Source organism: Chiloscyllium plagiosum, unplaced genomic scaffold (genome assembly GCF_037043375.1).
Source record: "Chiloscyllium plagiosum isolate Xiang-an unplaced genomic scaffold, Cpla_swu_hap1 HiC_scaffold_33, whole genome shotgun sequence".
Classification (NCBI taxonomy): Eukaryota; Metazoa; Chordata; class Chondrichthyes; order Orectolobiformes; family Hemiscylliidae; genus Chiloscyllium; species Chiloscyllium plagiosum.
Genome location: NW_028270171.1, coordinates 41244171 through 41260052, shown reverse-complemented (window position 1 = coordinate 41260052; position 15882 = coordinate 41244171). Strand labels below are relative to the sequence as shown.

The window sequence follows — 15882 nt, the reverse complement described above, 5'->3', positions numbered from 1 at the left end:
CAGTACTTCTGCCGATTTTCCGATGCTGGCAGGTCATTGGTTTTGTCCAAAACATTATGAAGGTTAACATAAAACAAATAGCTGCAGCTTCTGGAAATCTGAGCCAAAAACGAAAATTGTTTGAGGAACGCAGCAGGACTGGCAACAGAAACGTCGACTTGCCTGCTCTTCGGATGCTGCCTGACCTGCCGTGCTTTTCCAGCATCACTCTGATCTAAAATCTGATTTCCAGCATCTGCAGTCCTCACTTTTGCCTAGTTCCTTCAGTGTCGCTGGTTCCCAATTCAAGTACTCCATCTCTAGCGGTTTCATGTCTGTACCTCCGTGCTGAGGAGTTGAAGAGTGAAGAAAAGTAACTCACCCCCTCCATCTCTGGGGTAATTTGGGACGGAAAATGAATCGTGTCACATTGAAATATATCTAGATGTGACTGAATCTTTGTCTTTTATTGGGAACCGTCTCTTTCATTGTAACCATCAGGAAAGAACATTTCGTTCGCCGGAAAAAGAAATGAATATGTCACTAACCTTTGTTTGCTTCAGGTCGAGGAATACTCAGACCAATAGCTCCATTGCTTACCTCTGCTGGTCATGTTCGCAAAGAGATCTAGCAAATTGCCAAGTGTGATTTTCCTTTCAATAAATAATTTTGACTCAGTTTGACTGCAAATATCTTTTCCTACCTTTGTGCTTTCCTTCTTTTACATTGGTGTCTCGCACCTTACAAATGACAGCAAAGGTATGAAACGAGATGGAAGCATTTAGCTCAAGTCAGCAAGAGCTTTCAATGAGATCACGGCTGATTTGGTCATTGCTCAACGGTGCTGCGCTGTCTGTAGTCATGGCCGAGTGGTTAAGGCGATGGATTAGAAATCCATTGGGGTTTCCCCACGTAGGTTCGAATCCTGCTGACTACGTTATGAATGCTTTCCTGCTGGAACCGTTTTCGCTCAAAGTTCAGAACACCTATTTTGCAAACCAGGCCAGTAATTTGATTAGACTTGGGAAACGAGCCTGGCCAGGTTTTAGATTCGGAAGTAGGTAGGCACTTTGGAGACAGCGATCACAATTCTCTCAGGTTTACTTTCGTGATTGAAAGGGGTAGGTGTACTCCACGGAGCAAGAGTTTCATCTGGTGGAAGGGAAATTACGATGTATCGAGGTAAGATTTAGGAAACGTAGAATGTGGAAGGAAACTGCAGGGGGTGAGCACATTAAAAATGTTGAGCTTATTCAAAGAAAAGCTCCTGTGTGTCCTAGATAAGTATGTACCTGTCAGGCAAGTAGGAAGATATAGAACGCGTGAGCCGTGGTTTACTGAGGAAGTGGAATCCCTGGTCAAGAAGAACAAGAAGTCTTATGTTAGGACAAAATGTGAAAACTCAGTTAGAGCGCTCGAGGGTTCCAACGATATCAGGAAAGACGTATAAAGAGAGCTGAGAAGAGCCAAGACGAGACATGAGAAGTTGTTGGCAGATAGGATCAGGGTTAACCCTAAGGCTTTCCATAGGTATGTCAGGAATAAAAGAATGACGAGAGTTAAATTTGGGACAATCAAGGATAATCGTGGGAAGTTGTGTGTGGAGTCAGAGGAGATAGGGGAAGCGCTAAATAAATATTTTTCGACAGTGTTCGCTATAGAAAATGAAAATGTTGGCGAGGAAGGTACAGAGATACTTGCGTCTGGAGTAGTAGAGATTGAGGTTCACAAGGATTAGGTGATAGAAATACTGGAGAGTGAGATAACAGACAAGTCCCCTGGGCCGGATGGGATCTGTCCTAGGATCCTCTGGGAAGCAAGGGAAGAGATTGATTACCTTTGGCGGCGATCGTTAAATCATCGTTGTCTACAGGAGTAGTGCCTGTGGAATGGAGCATAGCATATGTTGTTCCCGTGTTCAAAAAGTGTCGTAGAGACAACCCTGGTAATTACAGACCATTGAGTCTCACTGCAGTTGTTGGTAATATGTTGGAAAAGGTTATTATAGATAGGATTTATGACCATCTAGAAAAGAATAATCTGATCGGGGACAGTCAGCACGGTTTTGTGATGGGTAGACCTTGCCGAACGAATCTTATTGACTTTTTTGACAAAGTGACCAAACAGGGAGATGACAGTAAACCGGTTGATGTGGTGTATATGGGTTTCAGAAAGTTGTTCGATAAGGTTCCCCACAATAGGATATTACACAAAATGCGGTGGAATGGAATTGTGGGAGAGATTGCAGCTTTGTTCAGAAATTGGCTTGCCAATAGAAAACATTGTTGTAGTTGATGGAACATGTTCTTCTTGGTGTCCAGGTACTGGCGGCGTACTACAAGGGTCGGTGTTAGGTCCACTGCTATTACATGAGATCTCCCCTTGCCAATCAGTCTCCCATGGGGAACATTGTTGAACGCCTTTCTGAAGTCCATATAGATCACATTTACTGCTCTGCCCTCATCAATCTTCTTTGTTACTTCTTCAAAAAACTCAATCAAATTTGTGAGACATGATTTCCCACGCACAAAGCCATGTTAACTGTCCCGAATCAGTCCTTGCCTTTCCAAATACATGTACATTCTGTTCCTCAGGATTCCCTCCAACAATTGGAGTATTCTTGGCAGATGCAGCTTCATGTCGGGAATGCGAGGTCATATACTTTGTTGGGAAGAATCAAAAGACACGCGACTATTAAAATCGATAGAAACGCAAAAGATGTGCAGTGCAGAGGAGTCACAGTGTTCTTATACATGAAACGAACAAAGGTTAATCACATATTTATTTCTTGCTGGCAAATGAAAGCCTTTTCTGATGCTCACAATTAAAGAGATGGTTTCCAAGAAAATAAGAAAATTAAATCACCAGTAGAGTAATCAATTACCAAGATATCCCTCGTGATGTTTTATGGGACATGTGGGATTTCTTTGATTATGGTTCTCCAAACGTTTCTACAATAGAACCGAGAGTTTTAGATGGGAAGTTAAGATCACGCATGACTATTGCCATTTTTGTCACTCACACTCAATATTTTTTTCCTTGTACGATTTATTTCGCTTTGTGGTTACTGCGAGTGGGCTTGTAAACTACACATGCTTGTGAGTTCATTCCTCACTGTTCCTCAACTCCAGCCAAACAGACTTTACATCGTTATTTCCTGAATCAAGGTCATCTCTAACCATTGCATAAATGTCAATGAAACTTCGATATTTCACAGGCCTCTGTGTATCATCTTACAATATTAATTGATCATTTACTGTATTGCAGTTGCGCATAAGAAGAGAAAAATAGCATCGAGAATGGTGGACCTCCGCTTCACACACTCCTTATTGAAGCGAAAATGCAGATTACTGCCCATAATACGATCGTGGAAGCATGTGCCGAACCCTCAGGAAACAGAGAATAAGTGCAGTGCCACAGGGCATGTCAGGGACAGCACCAGAAAGACAACAGAAATGCTGCTATGAGCTCCTATTTTGAATATATTTCTCAATGAGCAATAGAATGTTACATGTGTTCCATCAGGAGTTACCTCACACAAGGAAGTAACCAGTGTTGCAGACGGTCATATCATCCGAGTTCTAAGCCCTGGAATCAGAGACATTCAATATTCTGTGCATAACTGCAAGGAACAGCTGTCCGAGGCGTTTACAGTCCAGATGAAATTATGAGTGCAGCTCTCTAGTTGTCAGCCTCTTTCTCCTATGTCGTGTTTCGTGCAATCGCAGCGTGGAATCTCGTCAACCACGTTTGACCTGCACATGATGCGTATTGGGCCTTGTTTTCTCGTGAGTTGTTGTCTGAGTGAGGCTCTCGGTTTCTGTGCTGTCATAAGTCCGAGTGTTCGGAGGAGTCTGGATATCGTTTTCCAGAATTTGTTTTTAATACAGGGAAGCATGATTTAAAAATTACCTCAAAGCATATCCTCCTTGTGAACTTCGTGTTCCATGCATCTGCGAATGAAGGTGTATGGATATTGGTTCTTGGCAAATAATTTGTGTGGGCGTCAGTCTAGCAGTCCCTAGTAGCAATACGTACAAACGGCAAGGGCCACACATTCGACTAGAATAGCACAACAATAATAGGACAGGGCAAGCAGAAGACAGCCAGACAATCCTGGAAGCAGGGCACTCATCCACGGATTCCATCCGTTGGACCCAATCTGCAATCCCAACAAACGGAAGCAGCGGGAATGAAACCAAATGAATTCGTACCAAAACATGAGAGCAGCGCTTCACAGGAACCTCTGCAGCGCTGAGAATGTCACCCAGACAGGCGAGGAAAAGTCTGCAAACCATCTTCCTCGCGTCACCGAACCTTTCAACAAGAACTCCAGAAGCATCCGAGCTTCACATCTTTCTGCTCCAAAACACTCCGCTTTTCCACAACAGAGCAACAGAGAATTGCACACTCAACTACCGCGTGTAAGATGAGAATACCAGCCTCTACATTACCAAGGGCGGCAGTCAGAGCGAGGGGAAACAGCTGCCACTGTCATTCCACAGCTACAAACGCTCTCTTTGAAAGGTACATTTTCGTATGAATGTCGGGACAGCAGTAGAATATGGGAACTAAACAGCCCGCGCTGTGTATTCATATTCTGGACAATGTGAGTTGTTCACAGCTTTCCCTGAAAGTGAGTGGACGTCGTTATTTCACCGCTGTTTTGAAGCCAGATCCTGCACTGAATCTGCTCCCTCGTTTTTTGTTGTTGTGGCTAAAAGGTGGGCAACCGCAGCGTGAAACTTTCTTATATTTCTCTCATTCCCTTCATTACTGTCCTGGTGAGGGAGCCTGGAGATTGGCTCGCTCGATCAGTTGGAGGCACCAACGCATTGTTGACCTAATTTAATCGAGAATATAATTGGTAATATTCACTTTGCATGGTATATGTTTCTGTTTTGTTTTTTGTTACTTGAGCACTTTCTGTTACTTGGCAATACACTAAATCTCCAGAATGTCGGGAAGCTCCGTTTGGAATTGCTTCGGTGCTATTTGTGTGAGCAGTTCTTGACATACACGTCTCGCATTGCCTCACATACAGAAGTAATAAGCTTGTGTGTCTGATAATGACTCTGCCTTTTGAGTTTTGCACCTTGTCCACGTTAAGAACTGTCAGTTTCTGGATTCACTGGAGAGTTGAGGGGATAACACGATTTGGGAGGTTTTTTTTAGTCAACGAAATGATTTGATGGAGAACCTGGGAATGCATCAAGGAGAATGGTCATTGTCTGTAAATATCTGGAAAACATTCCTCTCTGTGTCATTTCAAAACATTACGCCTCAAGAAAAAATAAAATTCAAACACGCTGACTTAGTAACAAACAGCATGCGTTTTTGCAAGTGGTCTGTTGAAAGTGTTGTCAGGTACTGGAGTGTCACAGAATTGCCGAGCACGGAAGCAAACCTTCCTATCCAACTTGCACCTGCTGAACAGATGACCGTAACTAATCTAAACATATTTGCCAATATTTGTCCCTTATCTCTCCAAACACTTCCTGTCTGCATACCCATTTAGATGCCTTTGAAGTGTTGTGAGTGCACCAAACTCTGCCACTAAATGTGGAAATTTATTCCACAGGCACAAAAATGTCTGTATTAAAAACAACTGTCGCTCACCTCCCTTTCAAATTGTACTGCTCTCACATTAAACCTATGCAATCTCGCTTTAAACTCACATGAGTTCTGAAAAAGTGTAGATTGACTATGTTCTCTGCTCGTCTACCTCATGATTTTGTAAACTTTTCCAAGGACATCCCTCAGGCCTGAAGCTCCGGGGAAAACTGTCGAAGAATATTCAGCTTCTCACTAATGTCCACACCGTGCAAACCTTTCAAATCGTTGTAAATATTTTTTTTAATTATGCGAAGGTATTCATAGAAAGTGCCAGGGGAAATTGCCTGAAGTGAAGCGATGCTGAAACATTAGTCTTGACAGGTTTGGCGCTTAGTTACCGTCAGGGAGCGTCACCGAGTGGTTTAATGTAGGGAAAAAAAATGAATGCAAATGCTGGAGACAAGATTGAGGATTAGTGGTGCTGAAGAGCGCAGCAGTTCAGGCAGCATCCGAGGTGCAGTAAATTAGACGTTTCGGGCGAAACCCTGTATTCCTGATGAAGGGCTTTTGCCTGAAACATCGATTTTACTGCTCCTCGGATGCTGCCTGAACTGCTGTGCTCTTCCAACACCACTAATCCAGAGAGGTTTAATGTGCTGGGTTTAGGGTCCAATCTCTATTGCGTCATGGGTTTGAAACCCAACTTTGCAATAGAACAACTGCAGGCAGCTTTTTATGACAGAACTACACAGGTCCTGATATTGCTTTATGGTGTGTTTGTTACTCCTCGGGTCTCTCACCCTCTCTGCGATAAACACGGGAACATGAGCAACTGATTCCTAAAATAGTGAGAACTACTGCTGTCCACATCCTCTCGAGCACTGTGCGTTTGGATGTGTACACGCACAATTTTGCTGCCAGTTGCTGTGTCTCAAATGGTCAGAGCATTTGGCTGAAATGTTGGTTGTCCTAGCCCAAAAAGAGCACAGAGCCTCAAATATTTCACATCAAGTATTGAGACCGACCATTTTCTGACAATACAACCACGAGAACCTATCCATGATTGACCCTGAGTCCACAGTGAGTGAGACGGTCACGTGCAGCAGAATGTGATCCCACTCTCTACAAGCCCCTGCTGCCACCAGAAAGGGGCCACTGCAGTTTCAATCAGCGGCTTCCTGACCAGCCCTGGGACACAGCTCATGGAAATTCCTTCCTCAGGAACGGCTGTTACCGTGTGAAAGGGTAAATAATTCTAATTCAAATTGGAAATGGCTTCAGAAGATTGTTCCTGTTTTTAAAACATTTTATAATCAGAATTCCTGGCTCGAATATTAGAAGTGGTAAACTTTGTCGGCAGGGAGAACAAAGAAAGTGTTGATTGTGAGGACTCTGTCTCTTCAGCAGATGGGATTCCCGACACTCTAATCAGAAATGATTTGGTTTCCTGAGGTATTTTCCCGATTGATTTGCAGTCTGCCAGAGTGTCTAGGAATCAGTTCGGCGACCTAAGGATCAGGGTCAAAATATGAACATATTAACAGAGAATCGTGAATCCCGGGGGAAGGCCTAAATGGATTGTAATTCTCTGAAGGAATAAATCTGAGAATTGAAAGACTTGAATAATGTTATTTGCAATGGGGAGGAATGAACGAGATTTTTGAAAATTGCCGTGTCAGCTGAATTAAACTCAGTATGAAATCATAAATTAACCAACACCAATCCTGTCCTGGTTCGCTCAGTCGGTAGAGTTTGAGACCTTTAATCTCAATGATGTGGGGTCGAGACCCACGCAGGGCGCTGTTGTTGTTAATAGGTTTGCCGCCCTCCATTAATGTTGCAAGAGCGAATTCGCTCACTGAGGCAGGTTTTGTTGACACATTTTTTCCTCCGTTTTTGATCATCTCTTGGTTTCTGAGTGAAAACTGTCTCCACTGTACTGCAGGTGCAAGAGACAAGGTTATCAGTTCAGCCGAATATGCTATAAACGATGTCCCTTCCAAAACGTGAGGTACCATTCCAAACGTGCCCCAACCAAAATGTCCAGAGACGTCGAATGCGAATGGCAACATGACAGTGACTGCTGCATGTCAAATGGTGCTGTAATAGAATTAACTGAATGAGAATGCTATGATGGAAACCGAATGGAACTCTCCCTGAAATTTTCCCAATTCACTCGGTAAATGATGCTGTTGTGTACCCATATGGGTTTACGTAATGAACAGCTTATTGTCAGTAACAGAGGTGGGGGTGATGCAGGATAGTGAGGTTTCCATGTGGGTCAGAAGTGATTTGTTCGAACAGGGAATTCAAACGTCCACAGAGCAGACATAGCTGATTTGTCCAGGATCACACTTCTCCCTTCTGTTTCAGTACCAACAAGAGAAATTGCGGGAAAATCTCAGCAGGTCTGGTAGAATCTTGGAATGGAAAGCCGAGTTAAATCTTCAAGCCCAGTGACACTTATTTCTCCATGTCCATCTCCGTCTACCTTTTTATTGAATATCTCCTGACTCTCAACTTTATACTCAGTTTCTCTTTTATTTTCCGTGTCCAAACCTTCTCCCAGTCTCAAAATTTAAGAGCAGATCTGTTCCATCTCTCACCTCTCCGAGTTATAAGGGGAGGACTTCGAAATGCAAGATTAACTCTGTTTCTATTTCCTTAGATACTGGATGGCCAGAGACCAGAAGGCATCGGAGGACAGTTAGAGCTTTCAGCCCATCTGTTCTGCCCGCCATTCGGTCATGACTCATATCGTTCCCTAACCAATTTTCAGCTTTCTATCTGTGACAATTAGCTCCCCTGAATTTAGGATCCAGTCTTTTCCCAGAGTACGAATGAAACCGTCCCAATCGTCTCCACATCTGCTGGCAGCTGTTACACCGTATCTGTGTGTGATCGGGTTCAGTTTCAGTCCCACACAGCAAACACATCTGTTCTGAGCAATGCAATCCCCGCTGCATGACAGATCGATCGGGTCTCTGACCCCACGGTTTTTCTGCAAGGCAGTAGTTAGCTCTTTCACCACCCACGGCAAGGACCGGTGCTTCAAAATGTGGGGACAAAGAACGATAGGCACAAGAGTTTGTGCAGTTAAGGTCGGTGCAGGCAGGCGGCACGGTGGCACAGTGGTTAGCACTGCTGCCTCACAGCGCCGGAGACCCGGGTTCAATTCTCGCCTCAGGCGACTGACTGTGTGGAGTTTGCACGTTCTCCCCGTGTCTGCGTGGGTTTCCTCCGGTTGCTCCGGTTTCCTCCCACAGTCACAAAGATGTGCAAGATAAAATTCCATGTCAGGAAATGAAGATTTATTTCTCCTCTTCTTGTAGCTAATCTGAATGAAAACCATGTTCTGCTTCCACAGAGAGCACAGACCCGGTTCTGCCAGAAGGAATCCAGTGATTGATTGCATCCAACTGGACTCATACAGTCATAGAGATGGACTGCAGGGATACAGACCCTTCGTTCAAACCTGCCCATGCTGACCGGAAATCCCAACCCAATTTGGTCCTTCTTGCAAGCACACGGCCGATATCCCTCAAAACCCTTCCGACTTATATACCATTTCAAATGCCTCTTGAATGTTGCAATTCTACGAACCTCCACCACATCCTCTGGCAGCCATGGCAGCACATACACGAATAAATTGTCACTGCAAATCCCCTCTAAGGATCTCGCCTTTCAGAGCAGAAACTATCTCGCTCTTCATTCAATGTCGCTATGTCTAATTCTTGGAACTCCCTCCCTATCGACATCATGGCTGTATCACTGTGTTGAGCACTTCGAGGACGATGTAAAGTAACTTACCATCTCAATCTCTTGAGTAATTATGTTTGGGGAGTGAAGCCTATCCCAAAGAGTGACGTGCATTCCCCAGAATTTCGTTTGAAAAAGCTGCAGTTTCCAAGTGGACACCCGAAAGTGGTCCAGAAGAAGTGTAAAGTTTCGAAGGGAAAGTAGGAAGGGAAAGTCAATGATGACTGGGATGAATGAGGCAGAAAGTGAGTGAGGAGCTGTTGGTACAAGGATCAATGTCAGTGCTAATGGTTTAGCCCTTACTGCCCACTGTTAACACCGACTCACACACCACTCCTGGTAAATTCACCACAATTACCCTGGTCTCTTGGTATGAGTTTTCCTCTGTGCATATTCACGCGGTAAATCGGCCCAGGGATGATGAACGCATACTGTTTATCCTGTCAGGTTGAAGAGGTGAAGGCATCCGTTTGAAATCAAAGCAAGAAGAGATTGCCTCTTCCTGTACATTTTCAGTGGAGAGTCACCAGCTGTAAACTTCTGTCCTGCACAAGCGGATGTTGATATAAATTCTCAGCGAGCAGCTTTATTACAGAAAGGTGGCCCGATTAACTGTGATCATATACTTCATTAAATGCCCTTATTGATTTAAAGAACAGTGTCTGTGGTTTCGTCAGTTAAAGCATATGGTAATAACCAGGCGTTAATGGTGTCAAATGCTGTCAAATGTTCTGTACATTGAAAGTTAATTGTTTAAACTTCTTGTAAAAACCGTATTGTTTATCCAACATCGCGAAAATGATGGTTCAGCATGCTTCTTGTGTTTGAGTTCAGTCCGTTGTTATTTCGTGCTACCAAGCCCTACCGCCTGATGTGGACCCATTAATCTATGTTCTATCCTACTAATTCAACGCAGAGTTCCTTTTACTCTGTTCGACAAGGATTTGTCTATCTCTTCTACTATTATTCTCCGTCCGTCTTTTCAAGTTTTTTGGGAATAATGAAGAGACGCAGGAGACACTGCAGACTTGCAGGACAATGTTTTAGTAACAACGCATCCAATGGCTCTCATTGTCTGCTGTCACCATTCATTGATTTTAGGCTAACGGCAGTGGCATCATAGAAATCCTGTAATTGGAGTGAAACTGCTTTTTTTCTGTTCTATTATGAATACTATTTAGAATTGTAAAAGCTCATAACGTTTTGAGTGAACAAATGTCACCTGATCTCAGACCTAAGTAACACAGACATTAATTGGAGACTGTGAGCCCAGTTCTACACACTCTGGCCGGGCGGGGCGGAGAAAGCCACGGAACAGACTCCGATTTTAACACTTTTCCAAGAGTAGAAATGAAAAATGAGGGATATTGACAGACAGAGAGTGGGAGAATGTAGAAGAGAGTGAGATGGTACTGAGAGACAAAGGGAGACAAACAGAAATTCTCCATTCACCACGGCTGCTCATCGACATAAAGGAGAAGAAAAAGGTAATGAAGGCCAGCCTTTCACCAACTCAGGGCAACAGCAACAGCATTACAGCCGATAAAGGAATTTTGCATTTTGACAGATCACGTCTGTGAGCTAATGAGGGATTCTGGTAATATGCTGTTTCACGAAGTGAAATTGATAATTACCCAGGCAATAAAACAATAAAAAGCATATGTAGCCTGAATCTGTGATATGAAACATTAAATCTCTTTGTCTCCACAGATGCTGTTCGACCTGCAGTGTTTCTCTGTCAATTCCTGTTGTTGATTCAGATTTCCAGGATTCGCACTTCTTTGTTTTATGCAAGTCTGAACCTGTTTGTGACAATACTCGATTAATTGCCAGTTCCATACAACATTCCCTGCTTTGGGAAGGTTGTCAACAACATAAACGGTCAGAGGAAATCCCCCATTGCTACAGCAGTGAGAGCACGGAGTCCTTAACAGTAGACTTCCACGGAAAGTGAAATATGGCGCTGTATGTTTTCTCAATGAATCCACTTTTACTTTTTTCATTTGTGATCATTTTAGCTGCACATCAGTTTCTTTCTTTCATCCATTTCTGTCAGCTTGGAAAAGGCCTTTCCGCCCATCTGCAGTGCGGGTCATTGGACATTCATCTTTTCGAGTCCAGGAGCTACTATTTCTTGGAGGACCTTCTGCATTTCATCTCGGGTGGGGTGGGTGCGAGGCTGTACCACTATATTCACCTGTCTATAGATATCGGAGAAGGGTCTATCTATTCCACACCACCAGGCTTCGTCATCGCTCTTCTGAATCTTGGTTATTATTACCCTTGCCATGGCACCTCCTTCCTTGATAACAGGAAACCGATATCCCGTGTCAGGTGTACCTGTAGCCGTGGTGGATACTACTCAGTGCCAGTAACTGGGAACACAAGGATCTCTGCATAAATATTTATTACCTTATTTATAGTCGTCCTGGTTACCAAACGGGCATGGGTGGCATGTAAAGGTCAACTTAACATCGTTGGTAAAGATTACCGTCTGCGGTTGTATCCCAGACACCCCTGCCTTCACGACTCGTCCTGCCATGCAGCCCCATATTTCTATGACTCTTCTAATCACTACTTACACTTATTTGGATCCGGTGTTGTCCGATGTCTCCTCAAGGTCAGCTACACGTTTGCGATGGCTGGCGTGTATCAACGTGGCTCTTTCGGCGATCTTAACAGCTGCCTGTGTTGGAGGGAGCCCTTGGAACGGTCCCAGCCAGCTCTTCGCCTTCATGCTTTTGCTCCTGAAGTCTTTCACCACTATCCAGTCTTCAGGTTCTAGATTGTGCATCTTCCCTTCTGCTGATTGGGGTAGTGCTGCCCTTCTTTTGATTCTTTATTTGAGACAGAAGTGTGGAGAGTTTGATACCGTAACATAACATCTCGTCCTCACAGTGGTCTGTTATCTGTCTTAAAATCGGTCTTGGGCCAATTCCTGTATTGGGCCACCTCCCAAACAAAATCACAAACGTCCTAAGATTTACTCTTCTTCTCCTTCATATACATTAGCAGAATTGGAAATGCCTTTGTCCATGTCGCCTCTAGTTCCTCACAACATTTGGCCAATTTATTTATAAGGGCAGTTTTCTCTCTTTCTACTGCCCCACCGCTCGCTGGGTGATAGGCACAATGTTGCCTCACCTTTATTCCCAAGTAATCACTGATCTGCTGTACGGCAATATTTCTGAATGGCTTTCCATTGTCGCTGCTTAGCCTTTCAGGGATGCCCCATCTCGGAATTATTTCAGTTAGCAAAGCCTTGGCTACCGCACTGGCATCCTGTTGAGACGTGGGAGCACTTCCACCCCTTGGGAAAACATCAACTATTACCAGATAATGCCTTTTCCCTAAGCTGGGTGTTAGTTCAATAAAGTCCATCTGTAAATGTTCAAACGGACTTTGGGATTGGGGTGTTCTGCCTGATTCATTTGTATTCCCCTCCCCACATTATTAGTGGCAGAGATAACAGATTATTCACATTTTTTATAAGTAATGAGTAAATCCCTTTCTGTACCAGCGTGCTGAAATATTGTCGTCCATCCCCACTTTTGACACATGGTCCTTACCGTGTGTTACTTTGGCATAGAAAGGGAATAAAGATCGTGGTAGACAGGGTTTACCATTGGGGCCACACTAAACCCATTCCCTCATTCTACACCCTGCCCTTGTCCATTCACGCTTCTCCTTCGATGTGGCCTGCGACTGTAACTCCCATAAGTCTGATTTGGATTACAAATATTTGACATACACATGTCAAACTGATCAGTTGGCGGCTGATTGGCTGCCGTCCTTGCCGCTGAGTCTACATTTTCATTGCCTTGAGAAATTGAATCATAATTTTTCCTGTGGGCTTCACATGGACACATAGTGATTGATTTAGGCAATCGGACTGCTTTCAGGAGGTCAGAGATCTGGCCATGTTTTGTCATTGGCTTTCCAGTGGAGGTCAAGAAGCCCTTGAATTTCGACAAGGATCCAAAATTATGTACAACCCCGAATGCATATCTGCTGTCGATGTAAATATTCACTGTTCTGCCTTCGGTCAATTTACATGCCTCAATCAAGGCAATCAGCTCTGCTGCTTGCGCTGACAGATGAGAAGGAAATGATCCCGCTTTGACGACCTTTTGGGTAGTTGCGACAACATACCAGACACTGGTCTATCTCTTTGCTTCTGAATGCTGACCTATCCACAATAAAACGCCGTATCCAGATTCTACACGTCCACAAGTTGTAGTTTTGCGAGACGAGATGGCAGAGCCTCGCAAGCCCACCTTTCTCACATGGTTTCTCTGTTGGTGCTGCGATTAGGCATTCGTTTACATACTGCAGAAGCGCTGACCCCCCCCCCCGCCCCCTCAGTTAAAAGAAGAGTCTCCAGACTCCTGTGTAGAGCCTCTTTAATTATGGTGGGGGCTCACAGTAATCTTGAAAATGTCACGTGAAAGTATACTATTGGCCTTTGAATGGAAAAGTGAACCAGAATTGACTGTCGGCGTGTAACGGTACACAAAACAAGGCATTTGCTAAATCCACAATAGAGAGCCATTTACATACGGTGGAATTTGAGCCAATATAATATAGGGGTTGGGTACATTTGGGGTGTGCGACATAACAGCGTTATTGAAAACCTGCAGGTCAAGAACAAACCTCCATTCCCCCGATTCACCTGGAATGTTTGCCTTTTTGAACGAAAAAATGGGTGTTCTCATCAGTGATTATTCACGGGGGATTATCACTTCAGCCTATTAGAGAGAGTCAAAGACTGGGGTAATTCCTTGCACAGCCTCGGGTATTAACGGCTCTTTTGCTTTGCAAGGACGATACTCAGACTTCGGGGTTATTCTTAACGGTTCGTATGAGCCCCACATCGTGTTTGCCTTTTGCCCTGAAATCAGTTGGGACCCTTCTTAATCTTGGATCCGAGAAATCTACCATAGGTAAACGCCAGACGACACTCCTTGTGAGGATTACCTGGACTGCCCTGTCTGCCTGAGTTAGCCGATTTAGTATCTTCCTATACGTCCTTATAACTGCATTGAAGCAGATTACCACACCAACCCTGAAGATACAATCTTTCGTTTTTAGTGCCTGTCGTGCCCATGGTCCCAAATTCTGACACCTGTCGCTGGATGCCTTCGCCAATGATCCGTGAGGAAAAAACACAGGGTCTAATTACCATCACAGATACTTGAAAAAGTTTAAAGTGACAGCACATCTGTGATCATTCCAATAAAATTCGCACAATAACAACTGATCTGGTTTAACCAATCTCCTGAACCAATCCTTCTCTTATGATTTGTCAGTATCATCGCAGTGTATGTGTGCTGTGCAGTGCAGCATATCTCCAGCAAGAAAAGCGGTGTTAATGGGATTAACATGGCTACTTGCTTCCTGGGTGAATGAATCGCTCACGGAACCTATCGCTCTCTGACATGCATCAAGGGTCGTGATTCGTATTTTCCAGCTTGCACTGTGGAATCTTCTTTTTGTATTACCTGCAAGCCCGTCGGGGTACTGCGCAAATCCGACCCCAGTCTCACTATGAGATCCCGAGACATCAGGTTAAAGAACAGAATTCCGATAACAGAAATGAGAATTGGAATGTTTCCCCATTACTGGTTTCGCACAATAGGGGTGCCGTAAATCTCTCTCGTGTCACGACTCCTGACGCACCCATTAAGTTCAGAAAGCTTCCGTTCATCTTTATTTGCGGCGACTCTCTGAACTGCCTTGATTTATGACCTGAATATGTTGCTCTTGTATCTTCCAAAAAAGTAAGAGGTGCACCTTCCACATATAACATAGATCTAAGCATTGACTTATATGCATCATCGTTGTACTGAAAATATAGTTCACGCTTCGCAAACTCAGTGCTCAGTGTAGAGGTGGGACATGTTTCAGTGTCCATAAGGTGAGGAGTAGAGATGAGCCAAGCATAAAGCAAAGAGGTTTACCTGTAACTTTGGGGCTGCCCACCTCCACCTCAGCCTTCCTCCATTAATCACCCTGCTGCCCAGCCTCCAGGGCCGATTGAGGCTGTCTGGGCGTGCACTGCCTCACTCAGTGGTCCATTGCTCTGCAAAGAAAGCATCCGCCAGATTTACCTCTGCCAGCCCTTCTTTTCACGCAGCACCTCCTTCCAACGGCTGGGCGACCATTTGCATCATAGTCAGTTTGCTGTTCCATCTTTAATTTCCGTTTTTCCTTCTCTGGGGCCAGAAGGTTTTCAGCATGCAGCGCGTGGAGTTCCATCAAATTCAGGTTTCCTGTGTCCCAGGTAATACATTGGCAAGATGCCTCATTTAATGGGCGCCTGATAGCTTTCACATATTCCCTTTAAAGTACAATTCGCTTCTTCTTATCAACACTTCAAAGTCAGTGGCCTGAAACATTCGAGTTCCTTTCCAGATAAGGAGTTGTTTTTTTTCTAATTCCTTGGCTGTTGATATGGTAGTTTGCTGGCCTTGTCAGTCTGCTATTAGTTCGCTTTAAATATACACAGATTTTCTTTCTGTCTGCAAAACCTGCCCTCTTCAGGCCCTTACTTTTTTGTTTCCCTGTGCTTTTATTGGTTTCAAAAGA

General features: G+C 44.2%; 1 non-coding gene across 1 annotated transcript; it reads left to right on the top strand.

Annotated features, from left to right (window-relative positions):
- The first annotated feature begins 834 nt into the window (after positions 1–834).
- trnas-aga (transfer RNA serine (anticodon AGA)) lies at positions 835–916 on the top strand. Its single transcript has one exon. It is a non-coding gene; the product is annotated as a tRNA-Ser (tRNA).
- The last annotated feature ends 14966 nt before the right edge of the window (positions 917–15882 follow it).